Here is a 14391-nt window from a genome sequence, read left to right as displayed (position 1 = left end):
ATATTATATATGTCCTCCTTATCCTCTTATGGGCATAGAAAAAATACTCCACTGATAAAGGGTTGATCCAATTCTTCCTTTCTTTAGGAGTTTATGGAAAGAAGTCTACCTTATGATACAAAATTTGCTCTGTCTTATAAATCAAATTAAAAATTGTGTTTTATGTGTGTTATTGTCCTCTTAAACATGAGGAATCCAAGAAATCAAAACAGCCACTTATTTTCTCCACTAGACACAGAGGTGAAGATCCAATGGTATGTCACAATCTGTTGTGAGCTCTGTTGCAAGTAATTTGTTACTATTAATAGCTCAAAGTTTGCAAATGATTTACTTTTGTTTGTAAGTTAGAAAGAAGTCAAGGTTATCCTGAAATAACTCTCACTCAGCTGCATTCTGATATCCTTCTCGGAGTGGGAGGGAAGGGGGTGCTTTATAACTAGGATGCCAGTGAGTGAATGTCACCCACTGTTTGTTTTCAGAGGTAAAAACGCTGAAACCACTTCATTAGACTGAGGGCAGACAGCAAAATAAGCTATAGATATTGAAAGCAAGGTGCCATCTGAAAGTTAAACTAGAAAATCAATGCAGGATGGATGTGATCAGAGACATGTAAAGCCATTAAGAATAAGGTGTGTGGGGCCATGCACTGGAGAAATTCCAGGCATCTCTCTTGGGATGAGTGCATCAGGCCCAAAGCCAGTAAATATTTGAAAGGTTCAATGCTCCTTGGTCTGAATGCCATACTCAGAAAGCTGAGTCTTATTTGGTTTTATATGTTTTTTTTTTTTTTTCTTTATTCAAAGAGTGTAAGTATCCAAGAACTTGACATTTATATTTTATTATAAATTTAAAAACTACTATTCTGGTCTTAACAACAAAATGAAATGTAATGACACTGTTTTATTCCAGATCCTGTGCTAGGCACTAAGTTTACAAAGAAAGAGTCCTTAAGAAAGAATCTTCTTCTTAAGGAATTTCCCTTGTGAAATTAATTAATGTGAGTTTGTTCCTGAAAGGTTAATATACTTCCTCTAATGTGCTCAGAAAATCATATTTATGAGCCTACACCGTCGAGGAACAGACTGGATCGTGGTGATTTCAGCAAGTGAAATAGCATCTTATGAAGCCTCATGAGGACCAAACACTGATCTCAAATGAAAAAAATCCCACATCATAATTCTCTTTGTATATATATAAAGTTTTAGTCATCATGGAAAGTCCTTGTCACGGTGCTAAAACTCAGACAATCCAAGTCCACTACTTATTAGCTTTGAGGAGGGTAAATAAGTTAACATATTTGAGATTTAGTTTTCTTATCTACAAAATAAGGTTAATCATTCTTCCTTTACTCCACACAGATGTTATGAGGATGGCACAGGAGGTCAGAAGCAGGAAACCACTCTCCCTTCACAACAAAGGCGTGCCAGGCACGGCATTAGGCAGTTTCCCCATGTCCTCTCCATTACCCCTCACAGCAAACCTCACTTTAGGTATCATTCCCTTAAAAGTTGACTCTGTCTCGGCCCGCAGGGTCCATGCTCTGCCTCACCCTGCCCGTATAACACCTGAGGCAAGACTGCAAAACGACCTTGAACATTGCAAGTGATTCGATTTTATTATTACCACCCAAGTCTGTGTTCTAAGAATGAAGATGTCCCCTAACTTGCTTACTCTGCTCCTTTGCTCATGGCAGTTTTTCTACTGGGAAGTTTCTTTTCTTTTTTACCTATGACTAATTCTTACCCATTACTCAAAGTTGACTATACTTCTCTAGGCAACAGTGATCTTTCCTTCCTATAAAATCTGATATATCTATACTATTTCACTGTTTCATGCATTTAATATGTAGTATTTCAGCCATTATTTCACATGTGTCTCAGCTCCTCAGCTAGAATGTAATTCCCTTTGAGGAGAAGAATGTCTTGGAACTTGTCAAGTGCCATGCCATTTTGGGACCATGCCATTAAAAACATAGGTTTTCAAATACAGTTGATATCAATATATTAAAACAAAGTATAAGACAAAGACTGAAAAAGTGGTAACTAAAATAGCTAATCTTTTTTTTTTTTTTTTTTTCAGAGAGAGCGAGTGAGTGAGAGTGGGTGGAGGGGCAGAAGGAGAGGGAGAGGGGAAATCTTAAGCGGGTTCCACACCTAGCATAGAGCCCAACGTGGGGCTCAGTCTCACTGAGATCATGACCTGCTCGAAAATCAAGAGTCAGATGCTTAACTGACTGAGCCACCCAGGTGCTCCAGTTTAATCTATTTTTAAAAGCAATTTAAACATTCAACCCATCTTTGTTCCAAGAAAAGACACATCCTTTTTTACAATCTTTTTCTCATGTTTAAAATGATGTAATATGGGGCGCCTGGGTGGCTCAGTTGGTTGAGTGACTGCCTTCGGCTCAGGTCATGATCCTGGAGTCCCTGGATCGAGTCCCGCGTTGGGCTCCCTGCTCGGCAGGGAGCCTGCTTCTCCCTCTGACCCTCCCCCCTCTCATGTGCTCTCTCTCTCTCTCATTCTCTCTGTCTCAAATAAATAAATAAAATCTTTAAAAAAAATGATGTAATATGAAGAAAAGAAAAAACTATGTCATTGCCTGAAAGGAACCACTGTTATTATTTTTGTGTATCTCCCTACTTTTTTCTATTGTGGCTATATTTATAAAACTTGAATTTAAAGAAGAGGCTTGAATGATAAGAAATTTTATTTTGTTATATCTTTTTACTTATAATCTATAGATAATATATTCCATATTATTATATAGCTTCTCATTGCATCGTGTTAATATGAAAATACACCATGCATTTATTAGTTTCATGTTTATTAATTTGTTTCACATTTATTTTTGTCAGTTCATTGACTGAGCTCTTCCCCTGGTTTTCCATTTCCCATCACCACAGCAACAATTGTCAGATTATTATATACCCTTCAGAGTTAGTCTGTGGATATAGAAGATAACTATAGAAGTCTGTGTATCCATTTAAAAAAAAACAAAACAAAACAGTAATGGAGTCATACCTTATATACCGTTCCTTACCTTGCCTTTTCATTCAATAATGTATTTGGGATATTGTTCCATATCAGTACATGTACATTTGTTCACATTCTTCTAAATGGCTGCATAGTATTACATTGTATGGAGATAGCATGATTTATGTAATCAATCCCTTATCTACTAAATGGAATATTTCTTGGACTTACATGATTGGCTACATATCTATACTTTCTTTATTCCAAATAATTCCTCAAATCATCCTTTCTATCAAGCCTCACTCCCTTTCCCCCCCAGGGGTTTCTTCTGGAGCCCTTCATTCCTGGATTTCTGTCTGAATTGATTGCTCTCTATGCCATGTACCAAGCTGCCACACTGGTACTTCCTCCTGAAGTTAACTCTTTTATAGATACTGTAATTTGCTCTTCCTTAGTTATTCTTTCATTTTGCTGTAGCACATTCTCCAATAGCTAGCTACCTAAGAAAGTACCTTTGGATCATTAAATGTCTAAGGTATTTATTTTGCCTTTGTATTTATTTTGGTTGGATATAGAATTCCATACAGAAAATAGCTTTCACCCAATTTTTCAAGGTTTGGATGGAACTTCGGTGACTTCTAGCATCCAGAGTAATTACTGGGAAGGTCAGGGCCCTTCAGAAACTAGTATATTGATCCCTTCCCCCTCTTGGTTAAGTCTGTAAATATACTTTTACTATTTTCTATTTTCCAAAGTTGTGTTGCAATTATTTTCCAATGACATCCCATATTCTGTTTTCTTTGATAGAGTTCATTCATTATTCCCAGGGGAACCCGGGGGGGGGGGGGAAGAGACCATAAATACATGTGTCAGTCCACCATCTCCGTCCCTACAGCCCTGTATTTAACTACTGTGCTTCTTTTCTTTTTTAATTAATTTAATTTTATTATGTTATGTTAGTTACCATATAGTACATCATTAGTTTTTGATGTAATGTTCCATGATTCACTGTTTTCGTATATTGTGCTTCTATTGACTACTTAAGAAGTTTCTAGTTTTTATAAACACTTGAACATCTTCATGGCTAAGTAGAAGTCATAAGTATTTCTTAGGTTATACTAAATTTCAAATTCTCAGATAAAAGTGTTTACAAATTTTCTAATGTATTTGATAAACATTGCCAAGTATATTCATTTCCCTTTGCTGCATAACAGCTTACTACAAACTATGCAGCTAACCCTGTTTCCAGGAGTCAGGAGTCTGAATATGGCTTAACTGGGTCCCCTGCTCAGGACCCCACAAGGCTGCAATTCAGGTGGTGCTCAGGGCGTCATTCCCACCTGAGGCTCAGGATCCTCTTCCAAGCTGACATGACTGGCAGAATTCATTTCCTTGCAGCTATTGAACTCATGGTAACTTATTTCTCCAAAGCCAAGAGGAAATGGGATATCTGATCTCAGGGAAGGCCTAAGCCTTCTTTTAAACTAACTGGGGACCTTGATTCCATCTTGAAAATCTCTTCACCTTGGCCATATAATGTAACAGAGTATGAAAATGACTGCTACATATTCATAGGTCTGTCCCATGCTGAAGAGAGGGAGATTATTCAGGACATGAATACCTGGAAGGACATCAGAGAAGAAGGGGATGGACCTTGTGGGCCATCTCAGAATTTTGCCTACCACACCAAGTTACCCTAAGAAAAAGCTATGTATTACTATATTTCAGTCTCAAAATCGTTTTAACTGGGGCGCCTGGGTGGCTCAGTCGTTAAGCGTCTGCCTTCGGCTCAGGTCATGATCCTGGAGTCCCGGGATCGAGACCCGCATCGGGCTCCCTGCTCGGCAGAGAGTCTGCTTCTCCTTCTCCCACTCCCCGTTTATGTTCCCTCTCGCTGTGTCTTTCTCTGTCAAATAAATAAATAAAATCTTTAAAAAAAAAAAAAATTTAGCCATAATTATCTCAAATGCAGTTATGTTATTTTTATTTTCTTATTGCAAACCTTCTATGTTAACAAAAAATTCTTAAAACAATAAAACAGTCCATAAAGTTACAAAGATGATAAACAGATTAGAAAAAGTCAATGTCTTTCACATCTACAGGTAGAAGATCTGGTCAGAATTAAAGCCCTGAGGCTTCAAGCACATTAATGGAAAGCAGCAAGTGAGTGTGAAATCCACTCCTGTTTGAAGACATGGGATTGAGGACAGCAGAGGGGGCTTGACCTATTGTGCCACGTTGATCAGAGAACTATCAACAATGTAGACCACGTGGATGAAATTCAAAAGCTGGAGAAACCAGCCCACCTGGAGAGGCACTTGTTGGCACAGTCTGATTAATTCTAGCAAAAGATAGATCTCATTGTCTTCGCCATATCAGTCAAACCCTCATCTTAACAATTGTTCTAGTTTGTGGACATGTTGGTTAAAAACAGTATACACAATTATTCATTGTTGACTCCTTAAATAAAAAATGAAAAAGGTGAAATAAACTGGAATAGACTATCTACAGAAAAAGTCTGAGATCATTTATATGGACCTTCATTTTCCCCAAAATTTTTATAAGAATTATGTCAACAAAATTTTCCAAAATTTCTTTGAATTTTGAGGATTAACATTTATATTTAAGGATATGAGGAGTTATGATGAAGTTGCCAACAATTCGTTCTGCATCTTCATAAAAGATTAACTAAAGGAAGAGAAAATAAGCTTAAATCACAGTTAAGAGAGAGATTTTTATTTTTCTTTTGGAGGGGTGGAACATAAATAAAAAAGCTCATGATTAAATTATTGCAAGCAATTGCTTACAAGTTTGTTGTCTTGCCATTCTCAGAGATCTTCAAAGTAGTACATTCAACAGTCTGACTTGCATTATTTAGGCTTGCACCTTAAGCCTGAAGTGTCTGTCTAGAAACAGAGGAATAGATAGAATGACCTGTTCCTCTCCCTTAAAATCCCTATGTTAATAGACTACAGCACATTGTGTAAGAGAGAGATTAAATAACACGCTGTATTTTAGTCTTGAAAAACAGTTAATAAATATTGCATTAGAGAGATGCCAGATACATATTGGACCGTTTGCCTTTAACTTCATGTCACATCTCTAAACAGTCAACCACAGTGGATGGACCATACCTGGAAGAGGACATTCAGAGAATAGATGTGAGGCTTGCGGGTGGGCCTTGCAATTGTTAAAGCATTAGTGAATGGGATCTCTTTCCTAGAGGAGAAATGCAATTTTGTCAGGAGAAAGAGGGAACTGTTTTCCTTTTTTATGAAGCAGAATTCCATTCTAATTCTCTGAGCCTTTTACTATAACTGCTGTAGCATGTGTTTTAAATTACATTGTTGCATGTGTTCCCCATAAAATTAGCCATCCTGACCCATTGTTCCACAGTCCTCCCTTTCATCACATTTTAGAGGCCTGTGTTCCATATTAGCAAATAACCCTTAGGGAAAATTACGCATTTTCCGTACACCAGCTTTGTTACATATTTGATAACACTTATTGTATATTTAAGGATACGGGTCGATATATAAAATTTTTTAAATAATAAAACAAGTGGCCAATTATTTCCTCGTGGCAAACAAACTAGGAAGTCAAAATGAATATATCTAGCATCAATATCAAAATAGAATTAACAGCTCCACTTTTAACCCATATGTTCGTGAATATATAACTCCATCAATATGTTAACTAGGGTGAAGGCACATTGCCAAGTTTAGAACCCACTCAAATTCCTTGGGTTCTGAGTTTAAAATGAAATTTGAAACTTTCCAGGTTCAAGGTCCTTTTTGGTGCTGTAAAAATGTGACTTCCTGGTTGAAAAAACTAAAAATTTTTGGACACCAGCTTGCTCACACAAAACAATATGATAAGTGTGAATGAATCAGTAACATATGGTACATTTTCTTTTTAAAAATCTATGATTTTTAAAACATTCTAAATGGAAAATTCATGGTAAAAACATGCATTGGATTTAGCCAACTCTAAATCATTTTAAAAATATTTTTAAGGCATTTTTCTCTCAATGGATATATGGCAGAATTTCCAGCCCATAATGTTAGTGTAACTGCACTCTTTTCCCCAACCCTCCCCCAAGACCCTCAAATTAATGCACAAGAGAAAACAAAGTGCTGCTAAGTTCTCCTGTCTCCTGCTCTTTTTCTCTCCTACTTCCTTGTGTGTCCTGAAAACCTTTATGTGTCATTTCTGCAATAGCACAGATGTTTTTAAATTAAATTGTGCTTCAAACTGCTCTAAATATAAAGCTCTAGGGAATAGCAGCAAAGACTATACATTAATGATGAAAGGAATACATTTGTTTGTAATTCAGAATAGACATCCAGAGATGAGAAGTGTTTCCTTGTCCTCAACCTACAATCCATCAATCCATTCATCAAAATTAACTACTACATGGGTATTCTCTCAAAAGGACTCCTGAGTACCCAAGAGTGGTAAATAAAAATACAAGGAAATAACTGAATATTGTAAAGTCTCAAACTCAATATGTTGGTGTATGTGTGTGTAAAGTACTATTTTCTATATTTTATTTCCTTTAAAATGCTGTCATCAAGTACCTAGAATTACACTTTGACACTAGGAAAGTTTCTAGGCTATAGTCAACCCTATATGCAAGCTCCCTTAATTGTATGCCTAAATTGTTTCTGAAAACAAGATTATATTATCCCTGTGACTTATGACTGCAATTCTGTTCAGTTTTCTAGAATTCTACATGTTCATTTCTCTGAATACTGCATGTTTTCTGAATTTGGTCAGGGCACATTGCCAACTGCACATTTTGAGAGTTGTACTGACTTACCTACTCAGCTCAAACATTGCAGAGGTCTGAGCTAGGTTTAGACTACCTATCAGAATTTATTACTTAATGGATTTCTAATTTCCACTAAAAACCATATTGTGTTTCTTCTAAACACTAATTACCTTAGTATAGATGTGGCAGACCACTTATTTTAGTTTTCATTCAAATAATACATATAACCATATAGGCATTGGGTACAGAATATTAACACCATAGTGTGTAATATCCAACTAGATTATTTATAGAGAGAAAAAAAACAAGGAAATTATTTAATAAACCGAGAAGACCATAAGTTCTTATATTTTAAGTGATAGTACAAATTTGGCAATACTGCATTACATTTATCTATATAAAACCTAGCTCTAAAGCTACAAATAGTAGCAATTCCCTAAACTGTAGCAGATTAATCCACAAAGGTTGTCTCCCAAATCTCTAATTATAATTAATGAATCTAATTACTGTGATGACTTGAGTATTTTGCTTTTGTCTCATAATATACTGTGTCAGTTTTCTGTTTCCCATGAAAAGAACATCACCCTAAAATTTTCAAGAATGGTGAAAATTTCCTAAAAAAATGGAAATTCAACTGTAATAATGTTGAGTGTAGTTATTCAACACTTAACAAAGTTTCTTGGGTATCTGTAAAGGATCAGATACTTTCCTACACTCAGGAGGTTTTCAATAGCTACATAAATTTTATGCCATACATGTTGAGAAATATCATTATGCTATGACTATGATATTCTTTTTCAAGTTTCCCAAAATTAGCCAGTTTTCAACTTTTTCTTCTTTAGGTTTTATTTACTTTTAACATCATATTATATGGAAGACATATTTTAACATCCTCCTGCTAAATAAAATTTTATTTAAGTAAAAAAGGAAACAGCATAAAGCAACATCCATCTATTATAATTACTTGCTAAGTCCTATATACATTTTTAAAAGCTGGAAGAAGTGGTATCTTAATAGATGGATTTGGGAAATTTGATTTCTATTGATCAATTCTTAATCAAGAATAAAGTATCACTCAAACTGAAAATGAGAAGTACATCTTCAGAATGTCTTATTACATTACCAATCAAGTTAAGAATGACTCTTATGTTTTACCCTGGCAAGTTTGGGTTCCATGTAATTGTGAATAATCAAAATGACTGAAATAATAAAACATTTACAAATGATGAGTATTTCTAATTAACAGGTTATATTAACAAACATACATATGCCTAGATTCATGAATCAACAAATAAAAACAACTTTAGTGTCACTTCCCATGTTTAATGACTTTTTTTCCTTATTCAGCATCCTCCCACTCAGGAAGAAGATACAGTAATAAAGTAACTGCAGAAAGTGGTGCTGCATTTTTTCTTTTTTTCAAAGTGAAGAAACAGGCTTGGTTGAGAAATGTACCTACAGAGTGTAATACTGGCCATTCAGCTTACTCATTTAAATTATTCATATTATTGAACACAGAAACCTAAGGATTGGAGATAGAGGTCAGAAATAGTTAAAGGAAGAGAAAAGCTTCTAAAAATGTGTGGGAGATGGAAATATTGTAAAGAACATCCCTGGGTCTAGACACATAGAATTCGAGAGTCTTTAATTTGAAAGAAGCCTCCATTACACATGTAGTTGTCTCACTATTATCAAATTTCTGTCAGATCACTATGAGCTCCAGTTTACACTGTTTTGATGATTGGGAATCCACTGCTTCACAAGGGCAGCTATATTCATTTTTTAAAGAGCTCTAGCTATTTTAAACCTGTTACTTCATCTGCCTCACTAAAAATTCTACTTCTGGATCTGAGTTCTGTCCTCTAAAGTTAAACAGAAATCCACTCTATACATCTCCTCGTGTATATAAAGATAATCACCATGTCTATTGTTTTCACTTTTTCACTTCTGCAAGGGAAATGTCCTGATTCATACAAATATTCCTCAGAGGGCTTGGCCTTCAACCCATTCAGACATCTTGATGGCATTTTTGTCATTATCCTCAGGGAGGAAATACTCCTCCTGTGATTTAGCAAGAGTGAGTTCAATAAAGGACAAATGTACAAATATGTCCAGTGATGTGTGTATGTTCACTTAATTTGGTAATTTAGGATTACGAATGAAAAAAACGAATGCCCATTGGGTGAGGAAGCATGGAAGTGTGATCTTGACCAAATGTCCTCAATGAAATCTGTTTATATCACTAGAGGACTTGGCATAGTAGCTGAAGATAATTTCAGGTATCCAAGAACAGAGATTACCCTCATCCTTGAAAATTTCACCATGAAAATGCGTGAATTTAAGGGTATGGAAGATACACTGATACTGGAAGCAAATCTATAGAGTGATTACACTGGTGCCAAACGTGGAGTTTTGTGCTGCTCTGGACCTTCACCCTTCCCACACATAGATGTGCACAAATCCAAAAGGAAAACCTTACTATTAATGACTTCTATATCAATATGACCTTTCCTGACAAGCTTTCCAAAAAATTAGTCTCACCATTCTAAAAGAATAGTCTCATCAGTGGAGAAGAAAAAGTCCGAAACACTAAGACTTTCTTGCCCTCACCTGAGGTGTGGCACACGACAAGAGAGCCAGAGGAAGAGAAGAATCAATGAGCTTCACAAAAATCCAACATTTCTCTACTGAATGTTGAAAAGAAACAGAAGTCAGGTTGCATGGTTTTGTTTGTTTGTGTGTTTGACGTTGGAAGCCACAGGTGCATGAGGTGGGGCAATGGGGAAGAGGCAGCTATGGCCAATTTGTTGACATTTTTGGCCAAATACAAGACTCTAGATGGCAGCATGTCACTGACTGGGGTAAAGAGCTAGTTGGTCAAAGGTGACTCGTGTTGAGCACCAAAATAGGTAGAGATGGTCGGGCATTCACAATTGTAAATATAGAGCTTAGCACTGCTTACCTACCTAGAACAGCCAGTGACCATGCCTGCAGCAAACATTCACAGCTGCACTCCCCAGGCCCACAGTGAGCACACTGAGAGTCTTCAAAAGGCAACAGAATCCCAGACATTTGAGTGAGTAGGAAAATGTCAGGGTTAAGAGTTGACTGCAACATTTGGAGAATGTCTTTTGGGGAAAAAAAAAATTCCATGCTTGGTACCTAGACACCATCTCTCATTCTCCTAGATGTGCATACATGCAAAATACATGTAAAACAACAAAATATTACCTCTGCATTTCACAGCACAAAGTTCCTTGACCTCATTGGGCAGCTGAAGAGGTGTATTTACTAAAACATAACAAGCAGAAGCAGACAGGATTTTGGCCCAGGGACAGAGGTTGAACACATCTAGTAGCTCAAAGACTTTGGAAACATTGACAAACATTAAAAGGAAATACTTGATTGGAGTAGGTTCTCAACTAGATGATGTTAAATTAATACTAGTAGAAAAAAAACTACAAACCCTTTAAAAATCTCCCACTGCTCCCGTCCTTTCTTTCTTTCTTTTTTTTTTTTTTTTTTTAGCTCCTTATCTCATGTTCTACTTTTCTTTCACAATCAATTCACATTATAAACTCATTTGGTTGGGTCTACAAAAATTCCAAGATAGATTTTATATGAATTATGTTCTGGACATGTCTTTTCTCTCCTTTGGATGGAATTAATATCATGAACCTAAATTCAGGTCTCAAAGTTGATTCCTATTAAATTTTATCTTGTTAGTTTTGGTCCATTATTTGAGCCTATTGAAATGATTTTTCATCTTGGTTCTCTCATCCATTATATTATCTCTCATTCTCATCATTGTATAAATTAGTTGATAAGTAGTATCTTTTATCCTTGAGGTCCAAATGGGCCAATAACAAATAGAAAGTGTTCCTTAAGAAGTGATTCTTTTCAGTCTATTGACTTTTGAGTGCCATCCATTTGCCTATTTCAGGTTTAATGAATGTACAGGTTATGGACGGAGGTTTTCTCTAGAGACTAATATATATAGCTTTTGGAACAAAGCATCATTAACCATGATTTGTAGAATGGTCATCAATCGAACTATTCTTCCTATTTACTTACATTTTTATTAATGCACTTAACTTTTACTATTTTTTTTTTCTTCATGTATTTTCATTTTTCTATGAGACAGTCTCTGAAATGTTTAATAGTTCAATTCATGGAAAGGAAGGGAAAAGAGAACTAAATTCATGATTATTCCATATGATTCAGGAACTTTGTATGACATATGCTTGACATCCTTCATCCCCACAATCCCATGCATAATGTCTTATTCTCATAGTTTTTATAGGTGAGGAAACTGAGATTCTAAAAAAATTATGTGCATTGGCTAAAAGCACCAAAGTGGTAAGCGGTGAATCCATAACCCAGAACCAGGTTGATCTGCTTTGAAAGCTTGCCTGGCTTGCTTTCTATGGAGGGTACTCTCATCTGGCTTCACAAGCATCCTTTGATGATGTGTTTTAAGATACTATGCAAAAAGGACCCAGATACAAGTACAAACAAAATAAAACAAAAAAAACAGCAGAAGTAAGGATAGTAAGGATAAGACTTACTAATAATTCAAGATAAGAATATCTTGAATACAAGATGAATGGGATTGGCAACAAGAAATATACAAACACTGTGGATGGGAAAGAAAGAGAAGGAAAGCTACCTTTAGTTGAGAAAGCTGTGTTTGTCTCATGCCACTTCTTTCATCTGGACTTGCATCCCTGTTTGCATGGATCATTCTAGCTTCTCCCCACCTCCTTACACTACTGTGGACAACTGTCTGGCACAGGAAAACAGAGCATGCTTTGGAATCAAGCACACCTGGATCTGATCCTTGGGCATGTCACTTTACATTTCTAAGCCCTTAGTTCCTTTTTCAGGAATATTGTCACATTAACACCTAAACACAAGATTGTAATAACAAATTAAATCACATCATACATGTCATGTTGGCCCACAGCACGTATTCAGAAAATGGTTTTCCATTGTCTTGCTGTGTCTCAAACAATTTTTTCCTGAACACTATTTTATGTGTTATGTGTAAGTCCTGTTTTTTGGTGTTATGTGTCATTTCTCTGCTAAGAACCATTAATGACTCCATTTCCCTTCCTCGTCATTCTGTGCCAGATTGATAAAATCCTCCCTAATCCACTCTTTCCTACCTTTGGACTTTATATCTACAACTGTGTATGAATCAGACCAAGAGCGCTACTGACTTATGAATATGCCTCATCCTCATCCCGGTCTCAGGGCCTTTGGCCATTTGTACTCCCCCTCTTCCTCTACTTATTCTTCACACAAATCTTATTCAACACCTAAGATTCAGCTCTGGTCCCACCATAGTTACAGTTAATATCTCCCACTTTTATTGACTTACTCTTCCTCCTGTGAACTCTTACAGTGATTAGTGTTCATAGAAAAGAATTTAGCTCTTCATTTTCAGCCTTTCTCCCAGATTCCAGTCCTTTTTCCCTTCAGACCCACACAGCTAGGCCTTCCAACTTAATTCTGTCCTAATTCTCAGGCCAATCAGGTTGTGAGACCTATAAGCCTACAAATATCATGTAGGCTCAAACCATGATAATCTTCATGCAAGTTGGTCCAACATAAGACCCTTTGGGTCCAGGCCCCCAGTCCAACACAACCCTTTAGGTTTCTACACTGCTCTCTGAGTTTGTTCAATAACATCCCCAAGGTTCATCCTTGATGTCGCTGTGTTTTCAATTTATCTGTTCCCTTTGTTCTCTAATGTTGGCTCAATGCACACAGTTGGATGTCTACCTTGTCCCTCAGATAATCTCAGCATTCAAAACCTGCTTGGAAACTACCTACCTCATGCCTATACTTCTCCCCTCCCCTTGGTTTCTTTGCTGCTCTTGCCAGTTATACTCCCCCAAATTAAATATAACAACAACAACAACAATAACAAAAACAATAATATATAACCTCTGCTGAGCACTTACCTTGTTTTAGGCACTGTTCCTAAAGTCTTATTTCCTTTAATCTCCACAGCAATCTTATGAAGCTTATTAAAACGAAAACTGAAGCTGCAAAGGATATCTTTTCCCAGGTCACATGGCTAATAAGTGAATAATGTAGGAGAGGATGCAAAGCAAGGCAAGCAGTCTCCACAGTGTACCCTCATAGCATCACTCCAGAATTAAGAGTTATCTCACTTCATATCCATTAAAGGAATCCCTGAACTGTGATCAGTTTTGTCAGTTTGACTCAAGACGTGATTATAGCCTAGCTTACCCACTCTGAGCTTCATTTTAATCAATTGAAAAATCTTGAAGCCAGACTTGGGCCTCATGTACCAGCTCTATCATTTGAGTTGGTCCCAACTGGGTTAGTCCCCAATATCTGGCAAGCCCAGTTAGACAGGTCTTTGGCACAGTCCAGCTCCCATCTGCCTCCTGCCATAAAACAGGCAAAGTCTTAATCTGAACATAAGTTTCCTAAAGTCAAATAGTGTGCGATCTCATTGGTATGCCATCCTATATCTGCAACAAACCAAACAATACAGAATAAACGTGATGTGCAAACCTAGACACATGCACATACACAAACCCTTCGGGAGAAAGATCTTGCCTTGGGAGCAAGATCTAAAGTCTTCAACTGATTTTAAGAGAGTTGGG

Source organism: Mirounga leonina, unplaced genomic scaffold, assembly GCF_011800145.1.
Source record: "Mirounga leonina isolate KUSES-001 unplaced genomic scaffold, KU_Mleo_1.0 Mir_53, whole genome shotgun sequence".
Lineage (NCBI taxonomy): Eukaryota > Metazoa > Chordata > Mammalia > Carnivora > Phocidae > Mirounga > Mirounga leonina.
Note: the sequence above shows the minus strand (reverse complement) of the source record.